Source organism: Danio rerio, chromosome 19, assembly GCF_049306965.1.
Source record: "Danio rerio strain Tuebingen ecotype United States chromosome 19, GRCz12tu, whole genome shotgun sequence".
NCBI lineage: Eukaryota > Metazoa > Chordata > Actinopteri > Cypriniformes > Danionidae > Danio > Danio rerio.
Genome location: NC_133194.1, coordinates 34,294,618 through 34,322,228, shown reverse-complemented (window position 1 = coordinate 34,322,228; position 27,611 = coordinate 34,294,618). Strand labels below are relative to the sequence as shown.

At 35.5% G+C, this 27,611-nt stretch overlaps 1 long non-coding RNA gene across 1 annotated transcript; it reads left to right on the top strand.

Moving 5' to 3' along the window:
* Positions 1–4,737: 4,737 nt before the first annotated feature.
* On the top strand, positions 4,738–10,099 carry LOC141379135 (uncharacterized). Its single transcript, XR_012395137.1, has 2 exons — positions 4,738–4,825; positions 9,889–10,099. It is a non-coding gene; the product is annotated as an uncharacterized lncRNA (long non-coding RNA).
* The last annotated feature ends 17,512 nt before the right edge of the window (positions 10,100–27,611 follow it).

The following is a 27,611-nucleotide window of genomic DNA, read 5'->3' as shown; positions in this document are numbered from 1 at the left end:
GTAAATGTGAACTGTTCTGTGCATGTATGAATTTTGTTTTTTAAATGTTTTATTTTTGGGACTGATCTGGCTCCATAGGATCTCGACAAAGAAGGAGCATTATAGAAATTCCGCCTACAGGAAGAAATGTTTTTTTCTGTGTGTTTTTCCTTTCTAGTTAAATGTTGTCATGAAACTTTATGATATATATAACAAATATATATATATTTTCCTTTCCCTGCACAAATCTTGGAACCAAAAATCTGTTTTGTGAGACTAATTGACCACAGCCATATTTATGATTTAAGTTATACGGGGCTGTTAGATCGTGCCAAGCAGAACGCACACCAAGATTTTTTCGCAGGACACAAAACTACTGAAAATGCTGAGAGAACGTAAAGCAGAGAGATATAAGAAAAAGACAAAAAAAGACTCAAATATAAGGGGAATATATTATTGCTAGCTTTATTTGAATCACAGCATCACAGTAACACTTTATAAAGCATTTTGACATTCACTTAAAGCTTGAATTTTTTGCCAAATGATGGAAAACGTTTGGTGCTGTAACGCTTTTATTTTTATTATTATTTTTAAAATACTGGACCTACGAGCTGTATATGATGTTAATAATCGTAAAGCCTACTCGACTCAGTTATACTAATCAGCTTTGTATTTTACACTGTTGTGCTAAAGAGCCTATCAGGTATGCTTTCTGTTTTTAACGTCTTTTCTATGAAATGCACATACACACACACGCATACATACCATTTGTTGTTGTTAAACTACTGGCAGTACTTGTATAGATGGATCGACCTGATGTTCTTGAGTTGGTTAGTGGTACTGAGCTTACTTTGAATCACTTGAACGACCTGTGTAACGTTGTTTTATTTGTTTGTTTTTTCCCTAAAGAATGCAGATGGAAAGGTTTGCAATAGACACCCAAACTTTGTTTTTGACCCCCCCCCCACGTAACATTTGTTGCGATCATTTCGTTTATTTTGTCGTGTGTCTGCTGAGTGGAAAACACTTTCTTTGTGCTGACGTAGAGTGGAAGGTCTATGGAAACGCATAGACGGGCACTTACTGTTCTGCGTTTGATTATTTCTTATTTCCCAAAAGCCGGTCTGAATGGAAATAATTAGAAACTGTTGTGTTTTATTCCATACGGAGCTTTTTTTTGTTTGTTTTTTTGACATTTCATTATTTAATGCTATAAATATATATGTATTGACTCCAAAATGCAATCAAGACTGTTAATTTTTATTTGTCCTACCAAAATCATTGTTTTAATTGTTAATGTATAAGAAAACCAGGTTAATATTTAGCGTAGATCCTTGCTTGTGTATGTTGTCAAATTGAAATGTTTTTATTCTGAAATCAATCATTCACTTTACCCTTAGATGCATATATTGTTTTATTTGTCCTTCCTTTTCGAGTTTTTATTTCGTTTGTGTTGTTTCTATTTCATTTTAAGCACATTTTTTTTAAGAAAAATTGTTTGTGGGTTTATTCCTAGGAGCAGGAGTTTCTGTTCATATGCAGTGGATATATTGAAGTGCTATACTGATACAGAAATCGTCTATCTTTCCCTTTACTCGAGATGAAAGTGTATTTTAAAAGCTGTATAGAAGATCCTGTTTGTATTACTTACCTTCAGATCACTGTGGGAGGGATATTATATACTATAAAATATATATATATATGAAAGATTATGAAATATAGATATTTAATTAGCTGAATTAAATGATGGCACACTGCTGCAGTTAACCAGTTTAAAACCTCGGCCTGGCTTTCACTGTTCACACACCGACTTTTCACTTAGTCTGTTCACATGTGCACGTTCACCATCATGTCGGTTTATAGTTTTTTCTTGTTTTGTCTGTGTGTCGGTTCAACTCACATTAATGTACTCCTTAAACTTATGCTGTAAATGGACATAACAGACAAAAAAGAAAAAAAAAACACTACAGATGAAGGTTTTTTTCAGCTGTATTTTGTAAAAGCTGTTTCAAAGATGTATTTTTCAACTCTTACAGTGATGCAAACGGGGCCACGGTCTCACCTCAAACACAAATCAAATCAGGTTATTCTTTTTATGTTTTTTCAAGAATTTAAATGAATACATTTTTCCTTCTCTTTCAATTGTACTACTGTTCCTCTATTATAAATTTTAAAATAAAACTTTGATATTTCTCTGTGCTGTTCTGTCTTTTTCTTCTGATGCGAGGAAGTTGTGAGATGTTCTTTTGTCTATATTTAGTGGGTTATTTAAAAAAAATTTCTACAAGTCTAATATGTGCATCTGGATTTATTTTTAATTTCATTACAAGCCTTATAGCAAAACAACATTTTGTTTCTGAATTGTTTCTGAATTACGCCGGTTACAGTGAAAATAATTAACATGCAGTAGGATTAGGAATATTTTATGTAATATTGATTAGTTTACAGTTATTACTGTAATGCAAGGTGTAAAAAGAGCACTGTACAACAAAATACTGTAAAAAAAAATGTAAACACGTGTGCAATTGCCAAATTTATTGTTATCTACAAATATACCTTTTTATTGTTTGATTTATAAATATACAAATACAATTCATAAGTTCAAAACATGATTCAAAAACAAATCCAGTCCATAAATTAAAAAACTGTTACAAACGTGCAAATCTAATTCATAAATTTAATTTCGTTTTTTTAAATATGCTAATCCAAATCATCAATTCAAAAATCAATTAAAAATATAGAATTCCAATATGTAAATTCCAAAACTATACTCATAAATAAAAAAAAGGATTAAAAAATATTCAAATCTGAGTTGTAAATTCAAAAAATATTAAATAAATATCCACATCCAATTTGTAAATTCAAAACACGATTAAAAACACGCAAATCCAATTGGGAAATTCCAAAAATGATTTTAAAATATGCAAATCAAATTTGGAAATTCAAAACACGATTCAGAAATACGCAAATCCAATTCGTAAATTCAAAACAACTCACAAATGCACAACTCCAGTTCATTTGGCGAAAATATTTATGATATTCATGTGAAAATATTCACTTGGGAATTCATGAATTGTGTGTTTACAAATTAGATTTTGTAAATGTGAATTGTTCTGTGCATGTATGAATTTTAGTTTTATATGTATTATTTTTGAGACTGATCTGACTCCACAGATTAAAACATGAATTAAATAAGCATTTATAAAATTGTCAATCCATTTAAGTTATTTTAAAATGCATTGTTTTATTATTTTATTAAACAACATTTAAAACACTATTTAAATAAACACATTTAAATGTGTGAACTTTTTTGTCCAATATTTGTTTATTTGAATTGTGATTTATTATACACATTTTTATAAATTTTCATTTTATTTCAAACTGGCATTCCTATTCTTCCAAAGCTGTGTGGTGCTCTTCAGTCAATGTTTTGAGAAAACTTTTTTTGGCCAACAAATCTTATATGTACATCTAGATTTATTTTTCATGGCATTACAAGTCTTATATCAAAACAACGCCATTTCGATTTTGAAGTTCATGTCTTAAAACTAACTTAGAAGTTGAAATACATACACTGGTTACATTGAAAATAAATAACATACACCTTCAGTAGGATTATAGGAGTGTTTTATGTAATATTGAATACTTTACTGTTATTACTGTAATGCTGAACACTGTACAACAAAATGCTGCAAAACGTGTAAACACGTGTAAGTCAACTGGCATCAAACATATTTTTACCTCAAAAAACTTTGCAAGTTTAAGTAACTTTTGTCAAATTGGGATTTCTTCAGGACGTAATATGTGTTTTTCCTGCTCTAACTTCCTCTAGTAACAAAATAAACTAAACTTTGCCAAACGTTTCTCAACTGTGTAATGAAATATACTGCGGTTGTTTTTTTTGTTTTGTTTTTTTTTTTTTGCTACTTACTTCCTTTTTTACAGTTGGTCCAGACATGAACAATATGACATCCCCTCGGTTTATATTCTGTCTAAAATATTCTTGAAGTGTGACGTCAGTCAAAGAGAAGAAGTTATAATGGCAACCCCCATCTTGGAAGGCTTTAGCATGATGTTCCTCTTTACTCCAGAACTGAAGTGATTTTATACCTTTTCCACTGCCATCTAGTGGCCATTTCCCGAAACACTACCCCGTATTAGTGGATGGTTCACACAAAAATGAAAATTCTGCCACCATTTCCTCACCCTTCACTTGTTTCATCATACCCGAGTTTCTTTCTTCTGTTGAACATGTAAAAAGATAATTTGAAGAATGTTGGAAACCTGTAACCATTGACTTCCATAGTATTTGTTTGTCCTACTATGGATGTCAGTGATTACAGTTTATCATTTCATCTTTTGTTTTCAACACAATATAGAAACTCATAAAGGTTTAGAAACGCTCGAGGTTAAGTAAATAGAGAGTAAATTTTCAATTTTGGGTGATCTATCCCTTTAAACGTATTTTCCCAGGATTGGTGATTTATTTACAATTAATTAATTAGTCCAATTAATTCATCAGTGTATAAGATGATGATGGTGGTGCTGACGACACTTAAATAATTATACTTATACATCAAAATACTTAATATTATCATCATAATTATTAGTGATCCACCAATCTATATATTGTCATTGTAGAGATAGACCAGTGCTGACGTCAGACATCTGCGCTGACACTTCATTCACTGCCGCTTCTGTCCACTAGATGGCAGACAATCACTCTTTATTAAACTGTTGTCAGACCAGTCATCCGTCATTGTTGTTGATTTCTGCTAAAATTATCAGGCCTAAAACACAACATCTCTTAGAGAGACGATGAAGAAAGACGACGAGAAATTTAAAGGTAACACAACTCTCCTGTTGTCAAACATTTATAAAATAAGGCAAATCAGCTTTCTAACGGAGGCTCCTCCACTCATATTTCATATTTGACAAACTTTGAGATGATACATCGAACATGTTCGTTTTATAGTTTTGGAAATACCAACCATAATTGTATTTCATTAGTCATAACCAATTTGTTTGTATTTAAACAATTTTAAACACTTTGGAAAATTTTTGTGAACATTATTTTGTAATAATTTATAATAATAGGGGCGTCACAGTGGGTAGCACGATCGCCTCACAGCAAGAAGGTCGCTGGTTTGAGCCCTGGCTAGGTCAGTTGGCATTTCTGTATGGAGTTTGCATGTTTTCCCCATGTTTGTGTGGGTTTCCTTCGGGTGCTCTGGTTTCCCCCACAGTCCAAAGACATGTGGTATACAGTAGGTGAATTGGGTAAGCTAAATTGTCCGTAGTGTATGTGTGGGAATGCAAGAGTGTATGGGTGTTTCCCAGTGTTGGTTTGCAGCTGGAAGGCCATCCACTGCGTGAAACATATGCTGGATAAGTTGGCGGTTGAATCTGATGTGGCGATCCATGATTACTAAAGGGACTAAGCTGAAAAGAAAATGAATGAATAAGTTATGAAAAGTGACAAGTTGCTTTTAACTTTATAAACATTATATATATTAATAACTTATAAAATAAGTGGAAGGAAAAGCAAATAGTCACTATTTATTTCTAAATTTACACTTTTTAAAGCTTAAAATTATGACTTTTTATCTAATTTCGAAAGACTTCTAGGCCAATTTTTTATGTTTTATTTTATTGTTGATCATTTATTTGAACACTCCTAATATTTACAAAACTTTTATTGTTTTTAATTTATTGTTGATCAATTATTTGAATGCTCAGAAATATTTAAAAAACTTTTAATGTTTTATTTTTATTATTGATAGTTTATTTAAACACTCCCAGAAATATTTACATAACTTTAAGTTTTTATTTTATTATTGATAGTTTATTTAAACACTCCCAGAAATATTTACATAACTTTTAATGTTTTTATTTTATTATTAATAATTTATTTAAACACTCCCAGAAATATTTACATAACTTTTAATGTTTTTATTTTATTATTAATAATTTATTTAAACACTCCCAGAAATATTTACATAACTTTTAATGTTTTTATTTTATTATTAATAATTTATTTAAACACTCCCAGAAATATTTACATAACTTTTAATGTTTTTATTTTATTATTAATAATTTATTTAAACACTCCCAGAAATATTTACATAACTTTTAATGTTTTTATTTTATTATTAATAATTTATTTAAACACTCCCAGAAATATTTACATAACTTACTTTTTTTATGTTATTCTTGATTATTTATTTGAACCATCCCAGAAATATTTACATAACTTTAATTTTTTTAAATTTTATTGTTGATCATTTATTTAAACACTGTCAGAAGTATTCTCAATGCTTTTAATGTTTTTATTTTATTGTTGATCATTTATTTGAACACTCCCAGAAATATTTACAAAAATTGTTACAATGTTAGAAATGCTGATTCCTTTGAAAAGCTTTATGTTTTGTACCTAAAAGAGCATATTGGTACTTTAAACTCTAGGTTTTAATATATAGCTTTTTGGTACCAATATAAATCCTTTAGGTGCTATTACAGTACATGTAAACGACAAAAGTCAAACATTGCTGCCAAATGCTAAGTGCAAAGTGAGATTTATTTTTGAGACATCTATTTTTTCAAACATTTCCAAACAAAAGAAATTAAATGAATATAAAAATATATACACTATAAAAAAATGTAGATTGAAAAATGATAAAAGAGAATAGATTTTTGCAGCCTAAACTCTGCTAGTTTTGGAGTACCTCTGCAAGTGTGTTTGTTTGGCCAAGTTCATTCATCTGCCTGAATGTTTGTGTATATGCGTGTGTGTGTTTGTTTATGCGGTGTGCGTGTGTGAGTGAGTGTGTGTGTGTGTGTGCTGTTCAAACATGGCCCTGGGCAGCCTCACACTGCCTCATTCTGCTGGCTGTGTGAGAATGGATGGCTGCTTTTGTGTGGGTGTCTGTCAGTGCTGTTGTGTGAAGCTCGCCCCATTGTGCCCGACCACTGTCCCTTATTGACACAGGACCTTCGCTTTGCCTGTTTCCCATGCTCCGACCCTCCGGCTTGGCCCATCATCAACGTCTGAAACCGGATCCTCTGAGCAGCGCACCGCTTTTGCCTTCCCTCTATCTCTGTGTCCTATTGCCATTGTCTGCCATTGTCGTATTTCTTTCTGAAAGTGTGGTGGGTAAATGAAAGAGAGCAGCAGGTAATGGTTGCGGTCACTGCAGCTGCAGTTGCTGACGGCGGACCACCGTTTATGAGTGGTTTCCCTCTCTTTTGTGTCCCATGTGATGGCATAGTTTCACAGGAGAAGCCGAGAGAGGTCAGGTAGAGGACGGGGTAGAGATTGAGGCCGTTTTGGAGGTATGTGGGAGATTATGGGACGAGACCTCCCATGCCGAGCAGGTGGGATGAATTGCAGGTGTTTACTAGAAGGAACACGCTCTGCTGGGGCGCTTTAGGCTCTGGGGTTTGAGACTGCAGGGATTGTGACTCTGAGTAATGTGTAGTGAGGAAAACTTTATGAATATTATGATTTTTCAATCCTATACCTATCTTGTGTGTGTTTGTGTGTGTGTTTGGTTTAACATCCTTCATTCTCCTTCAGCTTAGTCCCTTTATTCATCAGGGGTCGCCACAGCAGAATGAACTGCCAATTTATCCGCCAACTTATCCAGCATATGTTTTACACATGCCCTTCCAGCTGCAACCCAGTACTGGGTAACATTTATACACATTCGTTCACACACATACACTATGGCCAATTTAGTTTACTCTATTCACTTGTAGCACATGTCTGTGGACTGTGGGGAAAACCGGAGCACTCGGAGGAAACCCACGCCAACATGGGAAGAACATGCAAACTCCACACAGAAATGCCTATTACTCCAGCCGGGACTCAAACCAGCGAACTTTCTGCAGTGAGGCGCTACTGAGCCACCGTGTCGCCATAATTATAACATAACAATGAAATTTATGACAAGATGGAAATGATGAGATAAAAAGTCATAATAATGACATCAAGTGAAAATTATGATGAAGTGGAAATTGTGATAAAGTTTCAAAATAATGACATCAAGTGGAAAATATGATTAAATAAATGAAAAGGATGTAATAAAGTGTTTTGCCAAAAAGTCTGTCAAAACTGGATAAAATTTTTTATAATTTTAGGTGTAAAGAGTGGAAATTAAAATATAAAAAGTGACAATTTGCCTTTCTTGTAACTTAATAAATTAATGAATAAATAAATAAATAAATAAAAATAAGCCCAAAATATTCATACACCTGGCATAATCTGACTTAAAGTTTTTGATCAAATGTAAATAAAACCTGAGAAATATAATTTTTCCACAATGATGCCTCTTGTTCATCGTCTTATTATATTTTGGGAGAAGCATGGGTCATTTCAGGTCAATAAAAACTTGCTGGTTGAATAAAAGTAAATTGAAGTCAGAATTTGACAGGGATATGAACAATTTTGGGCTTGACTCTATATATATAAAGTTGAAGGAAGGGCATCTTATGTTTCACCATTAGTTTACACACAGTTTCAAATATTGACAGAAAAACACATTTTGTTGACATTTTTGCAGATTTATTTAAAAGAAAACTGAAATATCACATGGTCCTAAGTATGCAGACCCTTTGCTGTGGCACTCATACACAGCATCATGCTGTGGGGGTGTTTTTTAGCTGTAGGGACAGGATGACTGGTTGCAATCGATGCGGCCAAGTACAGGGCACTCTGGACGAAATCCTTCTCCAGAGTGCTCAGGACCTCAGACTGGGCCGAAAGTTGACCTTCCAACAAGACAATGACCCTAAGCACACCGCTAAAATAATGAAGGAGTGGCTTCACAACAACTCTGCCTGTTCTTGAATGGCCCAGTAAGAGGCCTGACTTAAAACCAATAGGGTATATGCCGAAGCATGCTAATAGGATTTTTAATTTGCCAGTAAGCTGGGTTAAGCACTTCCAGTGAACTGTATGCCAATGCAAAAATCTGCCTGTTTAAGGTCTGTTTTCTTTAAAAATCAGCGATCTCCACTGGCTGAGTGATATCTGATCTAAAGTGGGTCTCAGATTGTACATGAAGCACTGCATTAAATTACATTTCCCCCCGCCATGTCTTTATAATATGAGCATTTATTTTACCCCAGTACTGTATATTCAATGGAGCTTCTGGGCAAGCCTGCCGATTCTGAGGGGCAAGTGCAAGTAAAAGGCCTTTTGTCTCGTTTCACGCTTCAACAACTAAATTAATGCCAAAGTTAATTTAACTGAATGTATTTTAATTACATTACAACATCGATCCTGTAAATGGAACCTTATAAAATGGAAAAAAATTCACAATAACAGGTCGCCGGAAGTTTATCAGTATGGGAACAACACTAGCTCGGCATACGGAGGATTACTAGAGAGACCTAAAAATGGCTGTCCACCAATGTTTACCATCCAACCTGACAGAACTGGAGAGGGTCTGCAAAAAGAAATGGCAGAGAATCCCCAAATCCAGGTGTGAAAAACTGGTTCCATCTTTTCCAAAAACCCTCATGGCTGAATTAGATTATAACAGTGCTTCTACTAAGTACTGAGCAAAGGTTCTGAATACTTAAGACCTTTTTTAACATTAAAAATGTCAACAATTCTGTTTTTCTGTCAATATGGGGTGCTGTGTGTACATTAATGAGGAAAAAAAAAACTTTTTATGCAAATGTCTGCAATATAACAAAGAGTGAACATTTTAATGGGTCTCAATACTTTTGGTCTTACTGTAAATATCATTAATATGAATTTGTATTTCAGTTTTTATCTTCTGTTTTAATGTTATGACCTTTCATTTCTTTTCACATTATAATTGTGAATGAATGAAACATTATATTGTCATGCTGCGGAAAGCAGCTTTAATGTTTTTTATGTCTTCTGCATGGACTGTGCAGCTTTTGTGAGCAGCGATGTGAGCGATCCGTCCGTTATAGCTTCGTCTGGGAGGAATTTGTTGGCCTGTGTGACAAAAGCGGCTTCGGTTCACACGCTGGAAGGATGTTCGGTATTGTGAATGACGGGGGTCAGTTTTGAAGAGCCTGCACTGGCACACTGGGGGCATTAGCATGTGAAAAAGGAGGAAATAAAGTTGTCAAGTTCGCTCAGTCCACACCGCCTTCCCCCTGAAACCCTTTATTTCAGCCCTGTTTTCCCTACTCAACATGAAGTCAAGGACAGGAGTGATGCCTGACACACACACACACACACACACACACACACACACACACACACACACACACACACACACACACACACACACACACAAAACACAGACACAGACACAAAAACACACACATACTTTATGGGAATTTTCCATAGGTTTTTTTAATACTGTACACTTTATACTATACTATACTATACTATACTATACTATACTATACCCTACTATACTAAGTACAGACCTCTAAACCCAACTTTCACAGGAAACAATTAGCTATTTTAGCTTTTCAAAATGCTTCATTCTGGATGATTTATGAGCTGTTGTCTTCACCAAAAATTTGTTAAATAATATTTTAATATAGTTACTTCAGATTTGTGCATTGGTCACAAACAACACACATAAAACAAATTAGTTCAGTGCTCACTCACAGAGCTTTAAGATGTCAGTCCTAAAAAGTCAGATATAACAAAAAGTGGAAATAAGGAGTTAAATCAAAATTAAAGGAATTCATATTTTGAAAGTTTGAGTCAAAATATATTCTAGATTGCCGAATCGTGTAGGCGCAGTTTAAAGGATTAGCCATGTGAATAAAAGCTTTTTAATAAATTGGTTAATAAAAAATTAAAAAATCAAACAAACATAATCATGTTGCACTACTACACTTGATTTTGGTTTTATAGTTATAGTTATTATATAGTTACAAAATTAAATATTTTAACTATTAAAATTGTAATTGCGTTTATATTTATATTTATATTTAAAAAAATGATACTATTCACTAAATCTATTTATATATTATTGAAATTAATATAGTTCATTTATTAATTTAAAAAAATATTGAATACTATTATTCTAGGCCTACAAATGAATAATTGGTTAAATATTTCTCTCACACAGATAATATACAAAGTATTTTACTTTTTATTAAAGGTTCTGTTTGAAGTATGTTTAACATTTCAAAGACCTCTAAACTAAAAAGCCAAAGCCCTGCTATAAGAAACCAGAAATTTCTAATCCGACCAACTGTACGTTTATGCTGAGCCAACACACGCGCGCGCACACATTCGCGATGTAATAAATGTGCATGTCTGCAGTTGCTCGCTGCGCGCCATACAGGTGTGTTTATGTCTCCAGCCGCGCGCGTTAATACGAGTGTGTGTGTGTCAATCCGTCAAAGCGTGTTTGTGTACACAGCACAACTGCGTGTGTGAGCGCTCGGCCATGTGTGCACACGTGTGTGAGTGTACGTGTGTGCGCCCGACGAGGTGCTGGTTCCCACAGCTCTGATCTAATTCGGCTGTAACCCAATCTCCGTGTGAGCGCCGCTCGGCCAGCGCTCTCCCTCCCACCGACACTGCATTTCTGTGTGTGTGTGTGTGTGTGTGTGTGTGTGTGTGTGTGTGTGTGTGTGTGTGTGTGTGTGTGTGTGTGTGTGTGTGTGTGTGTGTGTGTGTGTGTGTGTGTGTGTGTGTGTGTGTGTGTGTGTGTGTGTGTGTGCGTGCGTGCCTATTTAACCATTTTTGGGACAAATTTATACCCAAATGTTGGCAAAGCCTGACATATTCTCTCTAAAACATCCCTTATTTTCGATAATTGGCATAAAAATAAAGTAAACAAACGCTGACTTTATTTGTAAAGTTTCTTTTACTGTAAAAATGAAGATAGTCTTCTGTGATCAGTAAGTTTAGGGTTAAAAAATGTATTATAATTTGCATTAAATTTCTTTAAACAAAAGAAGACTATGTTCTCACTTAAATAGGCAAGTAAACTTGTGCATGTGTGTGTGCCAATTTAACCATTTTAGGGACAAATCTATCAATCAAAGGCTAGCAAAACCTGACAAATTGTCCAAAAACTTATTTTTGCAAGCATCCTCATTTGCATAAAAAAATAAATGGATTGAAAATAAACAATTTGTATTGTTTTTTTAACCTTAAAACGCAAAGATTTTCAACTTTTCAGTGAGGGGTAACGGTGGTTCAAATTAGACAATATACTACAATCTGTATATAAAACAAAAGTTTGTGTGTATGTGTACATTTGTGTGTGTGTGTGTGTGTGTGTGTCAGCCACTTCCCCTGTGCGTCCCTCAGGCCCCTCAGCGCAGCGGCTCACCCGGATTGGTTTACTATGTCAACTCTGGGAGCCGCAGCAGCAGCCGCGCTCACAGGCCCCCGATGCATCCTGTGCGCACACCATCCTGACACCTTATACCTGACATCCAGCAACTGCAGGAGCGAGGGAACAGCAGAAGGGAGGAGTGGAGCGAGGAGGCACGGTGGGTGGGGGGCGTCGGGTTTCGTGACATTTTGCCTGCCGGGACCATCAGGAGGAGTGAGAGGAGATGAGAGAGAGAGTGTGTTTGCATGTGCATGTTTGTGCATTTGGTGTGTGTCTGTATGTGTGTGTGGCAAGCAGTTTTAACCTAAACTTTAAGCAGTTTTAAGCACGCAGTTTTAACCTAGATCAGTTTCAACCTAGATTAAATCTGACTAATTGTTGTTGTTGCTTTTTATTATGGTAGAATTAAATTGAATTGTTACTAGGGCGAGCATCAATGGTTTAATATTCAATCTGCAATCATTAATTAAAAAAAGAGTGTTTAATATTGGCTAGGTTACTCCCCTAACAATAAATGCAGTGTATCCATGATAAATACTGAGAACACATATTAACACATTAATACATTTTTAGTTTCATTGGCTGCATCTTGCTGCATCCAAAATCTGAAAATACTTTGATCAAAATGATAAACTTGTTGTCATACTTGTAGCTTTTTATGTGCATTGAATACAAATTGAATAAAAATAATTTTTGAATACATTTTAAATTGCATGAACAATGCTTAATGGAAACACCAAGATGTGCAAACATTTTGAAAAAACACATGCAAATAATTTATTAATAATAATTATAAATCCTTATATTTATATAGCGCTTTTATGGATACTCAAAGTGTTTTACACATTGGTGGAATTTCCTCATCCACCACCAGTGTGCAGCATCCTGGATGATGTGACGCTGCCATATTGACCGCACTCCACACACCAGCTTATTGGTGGAGAGGAGACGTTGATGAAGCCAATTAAGATATGGAGATATTTATGATCCCATGATAGATAGAGGCCAGTGGGTAAATTTGGCCAGGATGCCCAGTCTGATCTCACGAAACAACGTAAGTATTTTACGTTTTGTCAGTTTAGTGGTTAATTCGTACAAATTTATACGAATTACAAGTTCAGTTGTACAAAAACATATGATTTTTAAAAGGAGGCATGGCACTAAGGCTTAATTTGTGCCGGAACAACCTCTAAAGTCTGATCTGGCACCTTTTTTTAACCGATCCCCCTCCTCACACGTATCCCCCCACACACACACACTTTGTTCTGCAACTCCCTAACCCTCTTCACTTTTGTTCGCGACACAAACCCCAACCAACACCGCAAGGACCCACTCAGAACGCAGGTTGAGTGCCCACTGCTGGTATCACTAACACCACGGCAGCAACCTAGCTTTCCCATGTAGCAGGCCCGGATTGGCTAATCGGGAGGACCAGGAGAATTCCCGGTGGGCCGGTCCGTTTTTTGGCCGCGAGGGCCGGTGTCCCAAGCTGCAGAATCTGTTGCTCTCAGCAGTCACACTTTTCAAATTTATTTATTTACTTCACCACAGCCTTTTCATTCATTATTTTATCGCAACTCTTCTCTTTTCATCTATTTTAATGATTATAAAACTCAGTTGTGTCTCCTTTCTGAATGCAGCTATTGTGGTCCAGCGGTTAGCACGTTAGAAAAAGACGCTGCGGACCAGGGTTCGATCCTCGTTAGAGTAACTTATTGTTTTCATTTTTATTGTTAAGACATATAATACTGTTAGGGTTGTTGAACATTTGAAGTTCTAAAGCAGCTGTTTTCTCAAAAAAAGACGTGATAGTGTCATTAGAAACTGATTTGGAAATGACCTTATTTTAATATAGTCAGTCGTGAACTGAGGTGGGCCGGTCTGAGGCTTGAAACACCAGGGCTGAAAAGGAGTCCCACTCCGGCCCTGCCATGTAGTCTCCAATCCAACTACTGACCAGGTGCAGCCTTTTAGTAAGATCAAACTTTTATCTGATAAGACACAAATGCCCATAAACTATAATGGAAACACATTTACCAATAAAACTCCAGCATGTGGATCAAAAAAGTCATGCATTTTTTTTTTGTTTTTTTGTTAGAAGAGATCATGTGATGATGCACAAACCGGCAGACAATGTAAAGCATCTGAAATGTTGTTTGGGTCATTCATAAGCCAAAGTCGATCATCAAAGTGGATCGGTATTGTTACTTTGTGTCCTGTCTTTAACAGCTGCACTCGATGGAAACAATGCTTTATTTGCAAATATTCCAGTTTTGTGCACAAGTTTATTTAGCATCTATGGATAGAAACATAGCTAACGGCTAATTTGTGAAATCCACACATTTAAACATCATTATTGTCCAGCACAAAATACATTAAAAGCAAAAATGCTACTTAAACATGAATGATTGGTTTTAAACTTTTTTTTTGATGTTTGAAGCTTGTCAATGACTACATTTTGTTTTAATTGATTTGATTATAATGCAAATTTTGCAATATTCCACTTAAACTTGATCTCGTGGAAACACAAGCAGACACTGGGAACATTTTAGGATAAAACGGCTTGTCGTATGTGTGAGCTTCACAGACAGAGGAGAAATAAAAACAGATGTGGAGGAGTGTGGGAGAGTGTATGTGTGTTTGTGCGAGTGTGGAACAAAGGCCTGCTTCACTGAGTTGAATAACAGGAGTCCTTGAAAGAATGCTTGTTAATTATGGAGCCCCGGGCCGGTGTGGGGGACGGCTGGATGATGCTGGTGTTGGCGGTGGGGTTTCGTTTGGTGCGCTTGTTGTTGTTAAGCTTGCATATTCAATTTAAGATTATTTGTATAGTAAACAATAATTATTGTTCCAAAGCAGATTTACAAAAGATGCACATTACTGCATTTCAATCAATTTCGGGAAAGTTAAGGTTATTAATTACCATGACTTACTAAAAACTTTAACTAATGAACTAGTAACTATTAGCTTTTAACAATTAAAGTTATATAAACATAGTTAACCTGCAGTTATACTATATAGGTGATGTCTATAGGTATATGTTCAGTGAAGTGTATTAAATGTATGTGTATGCATTTGAGTATTGGAGATTGGTTTCTTATAGTAGGGGAGAACGGTTCCAGAAATTGGGTAGGACAAAAACAGAAGCCAAAAAACAAAATAAACAAGTAAATAACAGGGTGAGAAAGTGGTAAAACGTGGTAAAAATCAGACAAGGACTTTTCTTTTTCTGAATTGCTTTTTAAATTTGTCAGTTGGATTTAGGGAAGTGGTTGGATGAGTCAATCTCTGATTTTTAAAATACTATTGGTTGGGTTTAGGGAAGTGGGGTGAGTCAGTCGATCGGTCATTCAATCAGTCAAATGGTCTGTCGACAACGGCCTCTGGTGGATTTATGAGGGAACAGCAGGTGCGAATGGCACTTCCAAGAGAAATGTGAGATCTCAAAAAGCATACACAGCAGCCTCTCGTGGATTTGCAAAAATAAAAACTGCAAAAAATCGTATCTCCTGTGACGTATTTGGTGCTCTCCAGAAATGTATATAGAGGTACGTTTTCAGAATGAACCTGGATTGAAAAAACAGCATAGTCAGAAAAGTAGAAAGTAAACTGAGTAAATGTGGTTGAGTAAATTAATAGAAAATTTTCAGTTTTGGGTGAATCATCCCCTAACATTTGTAGAATAAAACACACATTAAATGTTTATTGATGATAAATAATATACATGAAAAGATTTTTCTAAAAAACAGTTTGAAACATGAGGGTGTTAAAATGAGCTGCGATTTAGTTTTTTATTTTTATTTTGAATGAACCCATTAAAAAATGCTGCAATCCACACAATAAATGTGTTGAGACAACTCGAAGGAGTTAAGTTAACTTATAAGTTTTTACAAATTTAAGTGGATTGAACGTAAGTTGTCCTCCCAAAAAACATAAGAGTTGTGTTGATTCAGCTCATTTTTAATAAGTAGTTTAAACAAACAGCAGTGATAGAAGGGTACTGAAAAATCATATTTAAGTAAAAGTACCATTACTAGCCTACAAAAATGTAGTTCAAGTAAAGTATCTGTTGTAAATATTGCTCAAAGTATGAGTAAAAAGTAGACCTTTCAAAAGAACTCAAGAGTAGTGAGTATTACGCTGTAAAAAGCTGATGCATTTACATGTAATTTGTGAATGTGTGTAACCGTAACATTATGTAGTGCATTATTGCCCTGAAGGTACACAACGTCATAAGACGTTAATATTAGTTTAGATTTAGGTTGTGATGTCAGGTGACCAAAATTCAATGTCTAGCCAGCATCTAAGGACAACATCATATTGATGTCCAATAACAACGTTGAATGATGTTGATATTTGGTTGATTTTAGGTTGTTAGAAAGTCACCAAAATTTAATGTCGAGCCAACATCTTCAACCAATGTCATATTGACTTCAGATATTGACATTTATTCGTTAGGTATGGCAACTGAAATCCAACATCTGATAGACATCATACTGGTAACGTCCACACAACGTCAAGCTGTAACATTATTAGACGTAGATATTTAGTTGCTTTTAGTTTGGACATTGTACATTAACGTCGTCGGCCTGACCTTCTGACGTCAACCCAATTTTCATTTCAAACAAAATGCAACTTCAAAAGGTACAATGTCAATCTGACGTCATGTTAACGTCTTGTGTCTGCTGGGTGTTTTGGTCATCATACAGTAAACAGCAGTCATCTCCTCATTAGTGACATGCTTCTAAACAGTCTCTGGGTCAATGTGTGTAAAGATTTTAGACATCTTTTTTGGACACTTTTAAATCCTTCCAAACAGTTTTCTACAATTATAAATCGCCTATGTTGAAGGCAGTTCAATATGAAGCGATTTACATTCAATGTGCAATTTGATAAGGAGAGGAATCACAGGACTGATTTTTCTAATCCCCATAGACAAGAAAAATAAAGTAGTGACTGCAGGTTGAATGAAAGTAGTGGAGTAAAAGTACCAATACTGCAATAAAAATGTACTCAAAGGAAAGTAAATTTCTGAGAAAAACTACTCAACTACAATAGTTTAAGTTTTTAGAATTTGTTACTTTACACCACTGATAAACAGCAAACATCATTTTTTGAGTGTGAGGTGCAATGAAATGTATTAGTTTTATATGATTGGAATAACATATCTAAAAATATGACGTTATATAGGTTATAAAAAGGCTTTTTTTTGCAGTGATACCATACATTTTTTGGTGAAACATTTAAAAAATTAAATAATCTAAAAAATAAACTTTTTTCCACTAGAACCTTTTAAAGTTTCTTTAGATGTTAAAGGTTCTTCGTGTAACCATGCGATATCAATAAAGAACTTTTTTTAAAAGAGTGAACAGACTGCTGCTGGCCAGTAACTGTTACAAACTGTGCTCTGTGCTAAATCACAGCCATCGGCGTCTCATCTAGAGTAAAGGCTCAGTTTCACAGCACTCACTGATCTGTCAGTCAGACATCTGTGGATCCTGTGTTCTGTCAGGGCTTGTCTGTTTCATTTTACCTCAGGGGTAAACACACACACACACACACACACAGACACAAACATCTTCTATTGGCGAACACACGTCTTACGACCCGACTCACACACAGTCGTGCTCATTCCCCATGATAAACAAACTCTCTCGCACACACACACACACACACACCCATTCTCATCCACCTCAAAATAAACATCAGGCTTTCTCCATCACCACCTACCATGTCAAACAAACAACACACTTGTTACACTTCTCTCACGCTCCTCCAGCTACCACTTTCAGTCTTACATCCTCCATCACAAACCTCTTCGTTTTTGAGTTTCAACAGCTGTCATTTCATTTCAGTGTGTTTGTGTGCGTGTGTGTGTACTTTGTATTACCAAATGTCCCCACAAGTATAGCAATATCAATAAAGTTTGTCCTTTTTTTGTTCCCATGAGAAAAACGACTTATAAATCACACATAAATACAAAAAAATATATATTATTCTAATGTATTAATATTCTGAAAATGTAAATATGCAGATTGTTTATTGTGAGGGTTGGGTTTAGGGGTGGGGGACAGAATATACATTTTGTACAGTATAAAAATCATTACCTCAATGGGAAGTCCCCATAAAGATACCTGTACAAATGTGTGTGTGTTTGTGTGTGTGTGTGTGTGGCGCAGATCTAAAGTGACTCACCATCTTTCTAGAATCCTCTGGCTGTGAGCAGTAAACACAGGTAGCACGAGTATCAGGTGATCTATAGAAATCAACATATTTAATAATTAAGTATTAATTAAGTATAAGTATTAATGTCTCACACATACATTTTGCATGTTCATTCATTCATTTTCTTTTCAGCTTAGTCCCTTTATTAATCTGGGTCACCGCAGCGAAATGAACCGCCAACTTATCCAGCAAATGTTTTACACATGCAACCTGACCCAGCCGAGGGTCGAACCAGCAACCTTCTTGCTGTGAGATGACATTGCTACCCACTGCGCCACCGTGCCGCCCCTTTTGCAACAACAGTAGCAACACAAGAAAGGATTGTTTAATTTTTTGCATTACAGCTTTTATTTTCCTTTTATTTTTATTTAAGAATTGCATTTTTTTTGTAGTTTGGAAATTGTCAATCTATTTATTCGTTTATTTATGACTTTGTATAATTTAACTATTATTTATTGGTTGTACATTCATTTATTTTGTCTTTTGTATATTCATATATAATTTATTCTTTTGTACTTTGGAAATTGTCAAATTTTATTTATTTATTCATTTATTTATGACTATGCATCCTCTATTTATCATATCAATTTAAACCATATAAACAATACTAAAATTGAATGTAGCAATTTATATAGCAAATAACCTAGTCAGGCATATTTAGTGCAATAATAATTTGATGACATATTAAAAGACATAATTCTCCTAAAATAACTGTCACTTAATTTACTTACTTTTTTAATATTTTCAATTACCATTCAGCCAACAAGAAGATTTTAACCATTTAAAGTTTAGTATATTCACTGATTCTTCATGAAGTAAATGTACAGCAGGTACAGTTGAAGTCAGAATTATTAGCCCCCTGAATTATTTGCCCCCTGTTTATTTTCCCCCCAGTTTCTGTTTAACAGAGATCTGATTTTTTCAACACATTTCTAAACATAATAGTTTTAATAACTCATTTCTAATAACGGATTTATTTTATCTTTGCCATGATGACAGTAAATAATATTTGACTAGATATTTTTCATGACACTTTTATACAGCTTAAAGTGACATTTAAAGGCTTAAAATAGGTGTGTTAGTAATTGGGCAAATCATTGTTTAATGATTGTTTGTTCTGTAGACTATCGAAAATATAGCTTAAAGGGGCTAATAATATTGACCTTTAAATGTTTTTAAAATATAAAAAAAAAACTTTATTCTAGCCAAAATAAAACAAATAAGACTTTCTCCAGAAAAAAAAAATATTATAGCAATTACTTTGAAAAATTCCTTGCTCTGTTAAACATTAAATTGGGACATTTTTGAAAAAGAATGAAGGGCGAATATTTTGACTTAAGCTCTTTATTAAATGCTAATAGCATTTATTTAAATAGAAATATTTTATAACAATATAGAGGACATTCCAGTGATATTTATTCAATTGAAAGCATCCTAGCGGAATAAAAGCATTAATTTAATTATTAATTAATTTATTAATTAATTAAAAAAAAAAACTTAATAACCCCAAACTTTTGACTAATAATAGCTTTAGTCATTATTGTCTGTTATGTGTGTGCACATAAGTGTGATGAAGGTGGTTGTGAGTGACATCAGTGTCACATGTCTTAGCTGAATTGAAACCCAGTGGTATAAATCAAAGCCTGCTTCTCTTCTGCTCTGCACAGACTGACACATAAACATCTCTCTCCTGTCCGTCTGTCTATCTACACTACACCCTCCTTTCTTTCAATCTGTTTATAGTTTACACATTCCGCTGGGTTTGTGTCATTGGCCTGTGGCTACTGAAAGCCCCCCTAAGGTCCAGTTGATCTGCACAATGGCACCAGCACTCGCCCTGTCCCGTCTCCTCGTGTGCAGACTGACACTGGACCCCAAACCCTCACAGGGCCTTTCACGTCCATCGGCCCGATGCTGAGACTCACATGAGCTCCAGACTTCATCAAGACTGCTTGATGGCTCTCCAAACAATGGCAGATGTTTCAAATGTTTTGACTCTGAAGCTATTATGTGACTGTCTGAGATACTTCATTCCGATTGGTTGTTTCAGCTTTTAAAGTACACATGAAATCAAAACTAGCCATGTTGATTTTGTTAGCTTACATTGTTATTTTTATGGTGAACAATTTATCTGTGCGTGTCATTAGGATAAAAATTGTGTTTGCCCTTGTAATATAAAATTAAAGTCTAAAAATGCACTTCCTGTTTGTTTTCAGATAAATTGTCAGATTACGTCTGTAGAAGGTATTAGGCGTGGTTAACATACTTAACCCTGCCCCTCCAACTGTCCATTTTGACAGCGCTATAACAACAAACAGAAATGGTAGGAAGAAGGTGTCTGTTACGTAGTACTAACTCACCCAAGACCCATGAATGTAATGCCTACTTTATTACATCCAATCAGCTTGCAGTGGAAAAAAACAAAGCCATACCCACTGTTTTCTCATTAAGGGCTCTATTTTGATGATTTATGCACAAAGTACAAAGCACAGGGTGCAAAAGCATTAAGGTCGTTTTCGAATCAGGACGAAAAAATCCGCTTTGCGCCGGGGCTCATGGTCTAACAGGGTTGAGCTTATTCTTTTAATGAGTTATAGGTGTGTTTTGAGAATCAACCAATCAGAGTCTCATCTCCCATTCCCTTTAAGAGTTAATTGTGTCGCGCCATAGCTCATTTGCTATTTATATGACAGACTTTGTAAGTGGAAAAACTGACTAGTAAGAAAACAGTTTAACAGAGCTTCTACAGGAGAGAATAAGAGATATGCCTCCTCATTCTTTACTTTCACTTTCACTCTTGTGGATAGGGAGACGTGTTGTACGCAGACATCCATTACCCTATACATAATTAATTTCATTTGTTAAGTGCAAAGATTTGTTTCAAAACTATTTCTAAATTCAGTTCAAATTTCCAGCAATCGAATAAATGAAAAATAATAACAAAGTGTGGTTAAAAAAACTGAGTTATATCCAAATACACATGCTGTGCCCCATATGGTCTAAAACCTAACAGGTGGGCAAATCTAAGCTTGTTTTTAATAAAACAAATATAAATATGCATATAATAAATAATACAGCTACTAATAATAACATTATACAAAAGCAAATTGTTATGAATAAACTGAATAAGCCCCCAGAGATGAAGACGGCATGAAAGTATGGTTTTTATATTTATGTAGGCTAGAAAATAATAATTTCTGCAATATTTTAATCCTTTAATTATTTTTATTTGTACAGATATTTGAGTACTGCTGGACATCTTGTGTATTAAGCAGTGTGTAAGCGAGGTGCACAACTAACGCGCTCTGTGCTGGACTATAGACCTGTTTTGATCTGGTCTATTGAACAGTCTATTTTAGTTCCTCAAAATAGCAATGCGCCTCAACACGCCTCCTCTTTTAGACCAGAACGCCTATGGGCGCACTTATGAGCGCAAATGCATTTGCTATTTAAACAGCGTGGTGCAGAACGTCAAAACGACCCTTGTGCCAAGCTGAAACTAGCAAACAACAATTGTGTTGCGTCTTGCGCAACATTGCGCCGGGGGTAAGATAGGGCCCTTTATATTCTGTTTCTCTAGGACAGACCTGTGCATTTTACAACATGCAAGCCACCTTTGATCAGCCCACGTGAAGTATTTATTTAATTTAAATTCAACCGCAAACAGGGCCTTGCAATGCGCAGGTTTGATATTGCGAGTCAACAAAAGAGGACTTTCACATACCGTCTTTTGCACACTCACTTTCATTATTTCAAATGGAGACATCCAGGTTTAGGACGTGGAGTATGCCGATTTTAGACGCATTATTAGCATGCAGTACAGAGATGTAAACACCTTAATCAAACTATTACCATACTGAAGGATTTTCATCGCATTTTGAGACAGGATAGTCGGTACACACACGGCTGTTTGACACAATTTTCTGCAACTACCGAGTCAGTGGACCACAGAGTGCGGTTTTAAATTTCTTTGTGGAGTTTGCATGTCCTCCCCATGTTCGCGTGGGTTGTCTCCGGGTGCTCAGGTTTCCCCCACAGTCCAAAGACATGAGCTATAGGTTAATTGGTAAAACTAAATTTGCTATAGTGTATGAGTGTGTGTGTGAATGTGAAAGTGTGTGGGTGTTTCCCAGTACTGGATTGCAGCTGAAAGGCTGCATGAAAACATTTACCGGAATAGTTAGTGGTTCATTCTGCTGTGACGAACTCTGATAAATAAGGGACTAAGCCAAAGAAATATAAATGAATAATTGGATATTGTTTTTGAAATTTAAGACTTCTTAACACCCCTGACTTAAACCCTGCAGGCACAGGATGTCAACATGATGTCATATTGACATTATACCCCAACATACCCAAATGTTAGGGACGTTGGATTTTGTTTGTAAATGAAAATCAGGTTGACGTCAGAACCCAACATCAGGCAGACGTCAGTGTCCAACGTCCAACCTTAAAATCAACCTAAAATCAACCAAATATCAACGCCTAACCATGTTACACCTTGACGTTGTGTTGACATTACCACTATGACATCTATCAGACATCGGATTTTGGTCACTTTCCAACACAACCTAAAACAAATAAAAAATCAACGTAATTTGATGTCGTTATTGGATGTCAAAATAACATTGTCCGTAGACGCTGCCTAGACATTGAATTTTGGTCACCTGACGTCATGACCTAAATCTAACCTAATATTAACGTCTTATGACGTTGTGTGCCTGCTTGGAAGGAACATTTTCGTTTCTAATTTGCCAATAAAAGTGCATGTTACTTGTAAATTGTTTAGAATATTCATATGTAGTTCATACGTAAGTTTCAAACCACATGTATTTTATATCTTCTGTTAGAAGTGACCACTAAGTAGACCACATTTAGTAAGAAAACAAATGATCATCACATCAAAAATGTGTTAAATATTCCAAACCAGTAGCATAATGACCCTCATACAACATATCTAACAACAGAAATCAAAATATTGGCCAGGACAAAGTCTCTGCTGTTTCATCAAGTTTAAGCTAAAAGTTTGACACATTCAATAATCCTTCATATTGAGCATAAGTTCTTATTGATCATTAATACTCCAGTTCTTTTTAATGTAAACTATATAAAATACCAACCACCAGACCTCACTAATGTTCAAACCCTGGCTCTGGCCATGCTAACGGTCTGTCACAAATGTATCAGAGAGAAAGGTCCTTGTTTCGGGGGCACCGGCTCTTTTCCCAGTGTCCGCTCTGTGCCAGCTGTCTTGGCCCAGGAGCTCTCCGGCTTTCCCAAGCTCGAGCCTGTGGGAAAGTCCACACTGGCCAATAATTGATTCCGCCCTGCCAGCTCCATTAGCGCTCAACACGGTCAAGCGGCCAGTGATCCACACACTCCCCTATCCGTCCCTCCCTCGTCCCCCTTCTCTCTTGTTCATCTCTCCATTGCACGTCTTAGTAAATTTGACCTTCAGCACAATTAATGCCTGTGTGTGTGTGTGTGTAAGCACCTGTCTGCATGCCTGGCCACCTGACTGACAGTGTTCAGACCCATTCATATGCAGCACGCCTGCTCATGCCAGCCCAGCGCGCACACACACACACATGCACACGCACACACAAACACGCACACACACACCATAAACACTTGCACAAACCTGACACTTAAATCCAAGGCACGCACATAAAGGATCAGATGTACACTTCTACACACAAGCGTCAACTCAACACTACTCTGCACAGCACACTGCATACCATCAACACCTCTTAAACTAGCTATAAATGTAATGCACTTTTTTACTAGAGTTGTTATATACTTATATTTTTATTATTAGGATTATTTTATATAATATAATATATGTTTATGAATTTGCCAATTTAATCATTGCATTGTAAATATATAATCCAAAAACACCTGAATGTGTAATGCAATAATTGAATTGGCAAATTTAAGAACATATATATGTTCTATTATATTACTTAATAGCTATTATATAATGTTAAAAGCATAAATATAACTATAACATTAATAAAACATAAATTTTTAAAAGTGTATTAATATCTAAAATTACAATAAACTTATATACAGTAAATATACAGTTCATACATATGTATGAACTCAATTCCTGAAGGGCCGAAGCCCTGCACAGTTTAGTTCCAACCCTGCTCCAACACACTTACCTGTAGGTTTCAAACAAGCCTGAAGGACTCAATTAGTTTGATCAGGTGTGTTTAATTAGGGTTGGAACTAAACTGTGCAGAGCTGTGGCCCTTTTGGAACTGAGTTTGACACCTGTGTTCTAAACTATTGGTGTAAATATTTGCAAAATATTGTTTTATTGTAAAATAATAATGTTTTTCTCAGTTATCATAGGGCAGCACTGTGACGGAGTGGGTAGCAAAACAGCTGGCATTTCTTTGTGGAGTTTGCACGTTCTCCCCATGTTCACATGGGTTGCCTCCGGGTGATCCGGTGCAGTCCACAGACATGCAGAACAGGTGGATTGGGCAAGCTAAATTGTCCGTAGTGTATGTGTGTGAATGAGTGTGTATGGGTGTTTTCCAGTGAGGGGTTGCAGCTGGAAGGGCATTCGCTGCATAAAACATATTTTGGATAAGTTGGTAGTTCATTCCACTGTGGCGACCCCAGATTAATAAATGGACTAAGCCGAAAATGAATGAATGTATATGTCATCATGGATAAGTTAAAAAAATATAATTTTATTTAAAATTTATGTTTTTTTATGTATTTATTGCCTTTTTTGTTTATTTATTTATTAGGAAATATTTAATTTATACCACAGGTGTCAATTCCAGTTCCTGGAAGACCGAAGCTCTGCATAGTTTAGTTCCGACCCTAATTAAACACACCTGATCCAACTAATTAAGTCATTCATTCAATCATTTTCTTGTCGGCTTAGTCCCTTTATTAATCCGGGGTCACCACAGCGGAATGAACCACCAACTTATCCAGCACATTTTTACGCAGTGGATGCCCTTCCAGTCGGAGGAAACCCACGCGAATGCAGGGAGAACATGCAAACTCCACACAGAATCGCCAACTGACCCAGCCGGGGCTCGAACCAGCGACCTTCTTCCTGTGAGGCAATAGCACTACCTACTGCGCCACTGCTTCGCCCAACTAATTTATTCCTTCAAGCTTATTTGAAACCTACATGTAAGTGTGTTAGAAAAGGGTTGAAACTAAACTGTGAGATGCGGCCCTCCAGGAACTGGAATTGGCACCTGTGCTTTAAACTATCAGTTATTAATAAATTATGTACACATTTTGCATACATGGTTTACAGGGCAAAAAATGCTTGATTTTAACAATCTGGGCGTAAAGTCTAAAGCGCATGGTGTGAAAGCATTAGTGTCTGTCTGAATCCACTATTGCTATTTTAAGAACAGAAAAATAAGATTTGCACCCGGCACATGGTCTAACAGAGTTGTGCTTATTCTCCTAATGAGTTATGGGTGTGTTTTAAGCATAGTGCATTAAACCAATCAAAGTCAACACTTCACTAGCGAGAAAATAGTTAAACAGCAGATCTGCAGCACGAGAATAAAGAACAAGCTTCCTCCATTTGGCCTCTTTACTTTCTCTTTACTTAACTTTTACTCTTTACTCCTTTACATTCGTTAATAAGGAAACAGTGTTGTACACACTCCACTGAAGACATCCATTAGCCTACATATTTAACTTTGTTTGTTAAGTGCAAATATTTGTTTCAAAACTATTTCTAAATTCAGTTCTAATTTCCAGCAAATGGATAAATGAATAATCATAACAAAGTGTGGTCAAATTTATTCAAATACACGTCCTATTCTTATGCCCCATATGGTGATTCATACAGTACTTCACCAAAACCTGACAGGTGGACAAATCTAAACTTGTTTATATTAAAACAAAATTATAAAAAATAATATGCTAATAATAATAATAAATAATAAATTTGCTATTTAAACAATGTGGTACAAAACGTAAAAATTAGGGTTGCGCTGGTCTGAAAATAGCAACAAATCGCGCCAAATATGTCTTGCACCTTATTGCGCTGAGTGTATAATAGGGCCCGAGGTGTGACACTCTAAACCAGCTTAATAGAGTACAACTAAGTCAAACCCATGTCGTTATCCACCTTCGTGCCCCTGTAAACCACATAAACCTGTACACACACACATGTATATAATTCAGGAGTGTTCGTTGTTAATTTTCTTATTCACTATTATGCAATTTTTTATCATATGTATGTACTAATTAAAACTGGTTTTGTAAATACAGTCATTGTTAACTTGATTATAGTGTTGAAACAAAATGTATTGTATTTTTATGCAATGGTGCTCAAACTTTAGAAAAGTTAGCCAATCAGATTGTCAGAAAAATTGATAATTTTAGCTGAATTGTGCCATTATTTTTTTGCGATATGCATCATACACTCTGTGTCTGTTCGCAGGGACTAACCCTAATTTAAACTCTTATACTAAAAATGCTGACATATATATTTATAAACCGCTATATACTCTTTGGATGTCACCAAAGTATAGTACGTAGACATGCATCCTCACACACATGCGCTCTGCTTATCTGTGTCTCACCACACCCTTTTATCTGACAGATCGGGCTCTCGAATTGGGTCTGGCTCTCATTCAGTCTGTCTGTACCCGATGGTGTTCCCCACAGAGCACCAATTTCATCCCATCACAATCATTCCGGCCTTTCATTTACATCAAAGAGAGACGCTCCTGCTCCTTCGCTCTCATCTGCCTTTCCGCTTGCTATTTTCATTCCTAACGGCGCTCTTTTTTGGTGGAGTTCAGTTTAGGGCATCCTCACACCATTTGACTTCTACAAGAACTACAGCGGTGCAAGCTAAACAAGGATAGGCCAACTGCACAGTAGCTTGAAATCATTAGAGCATTAGTTCACCCAAAAATGAAAATTTTGTTATTAATTACTAATTAATTACACTTATTACAATGCCCAAAGTGAGACCTTCATTCATCAATATATATATATATATATATATATATATATATATATATATATATATATATATATATATATATATATATATATATATATATATATATTATTTTTTTATTTATTTATTTTTTTTTATGACAAGGT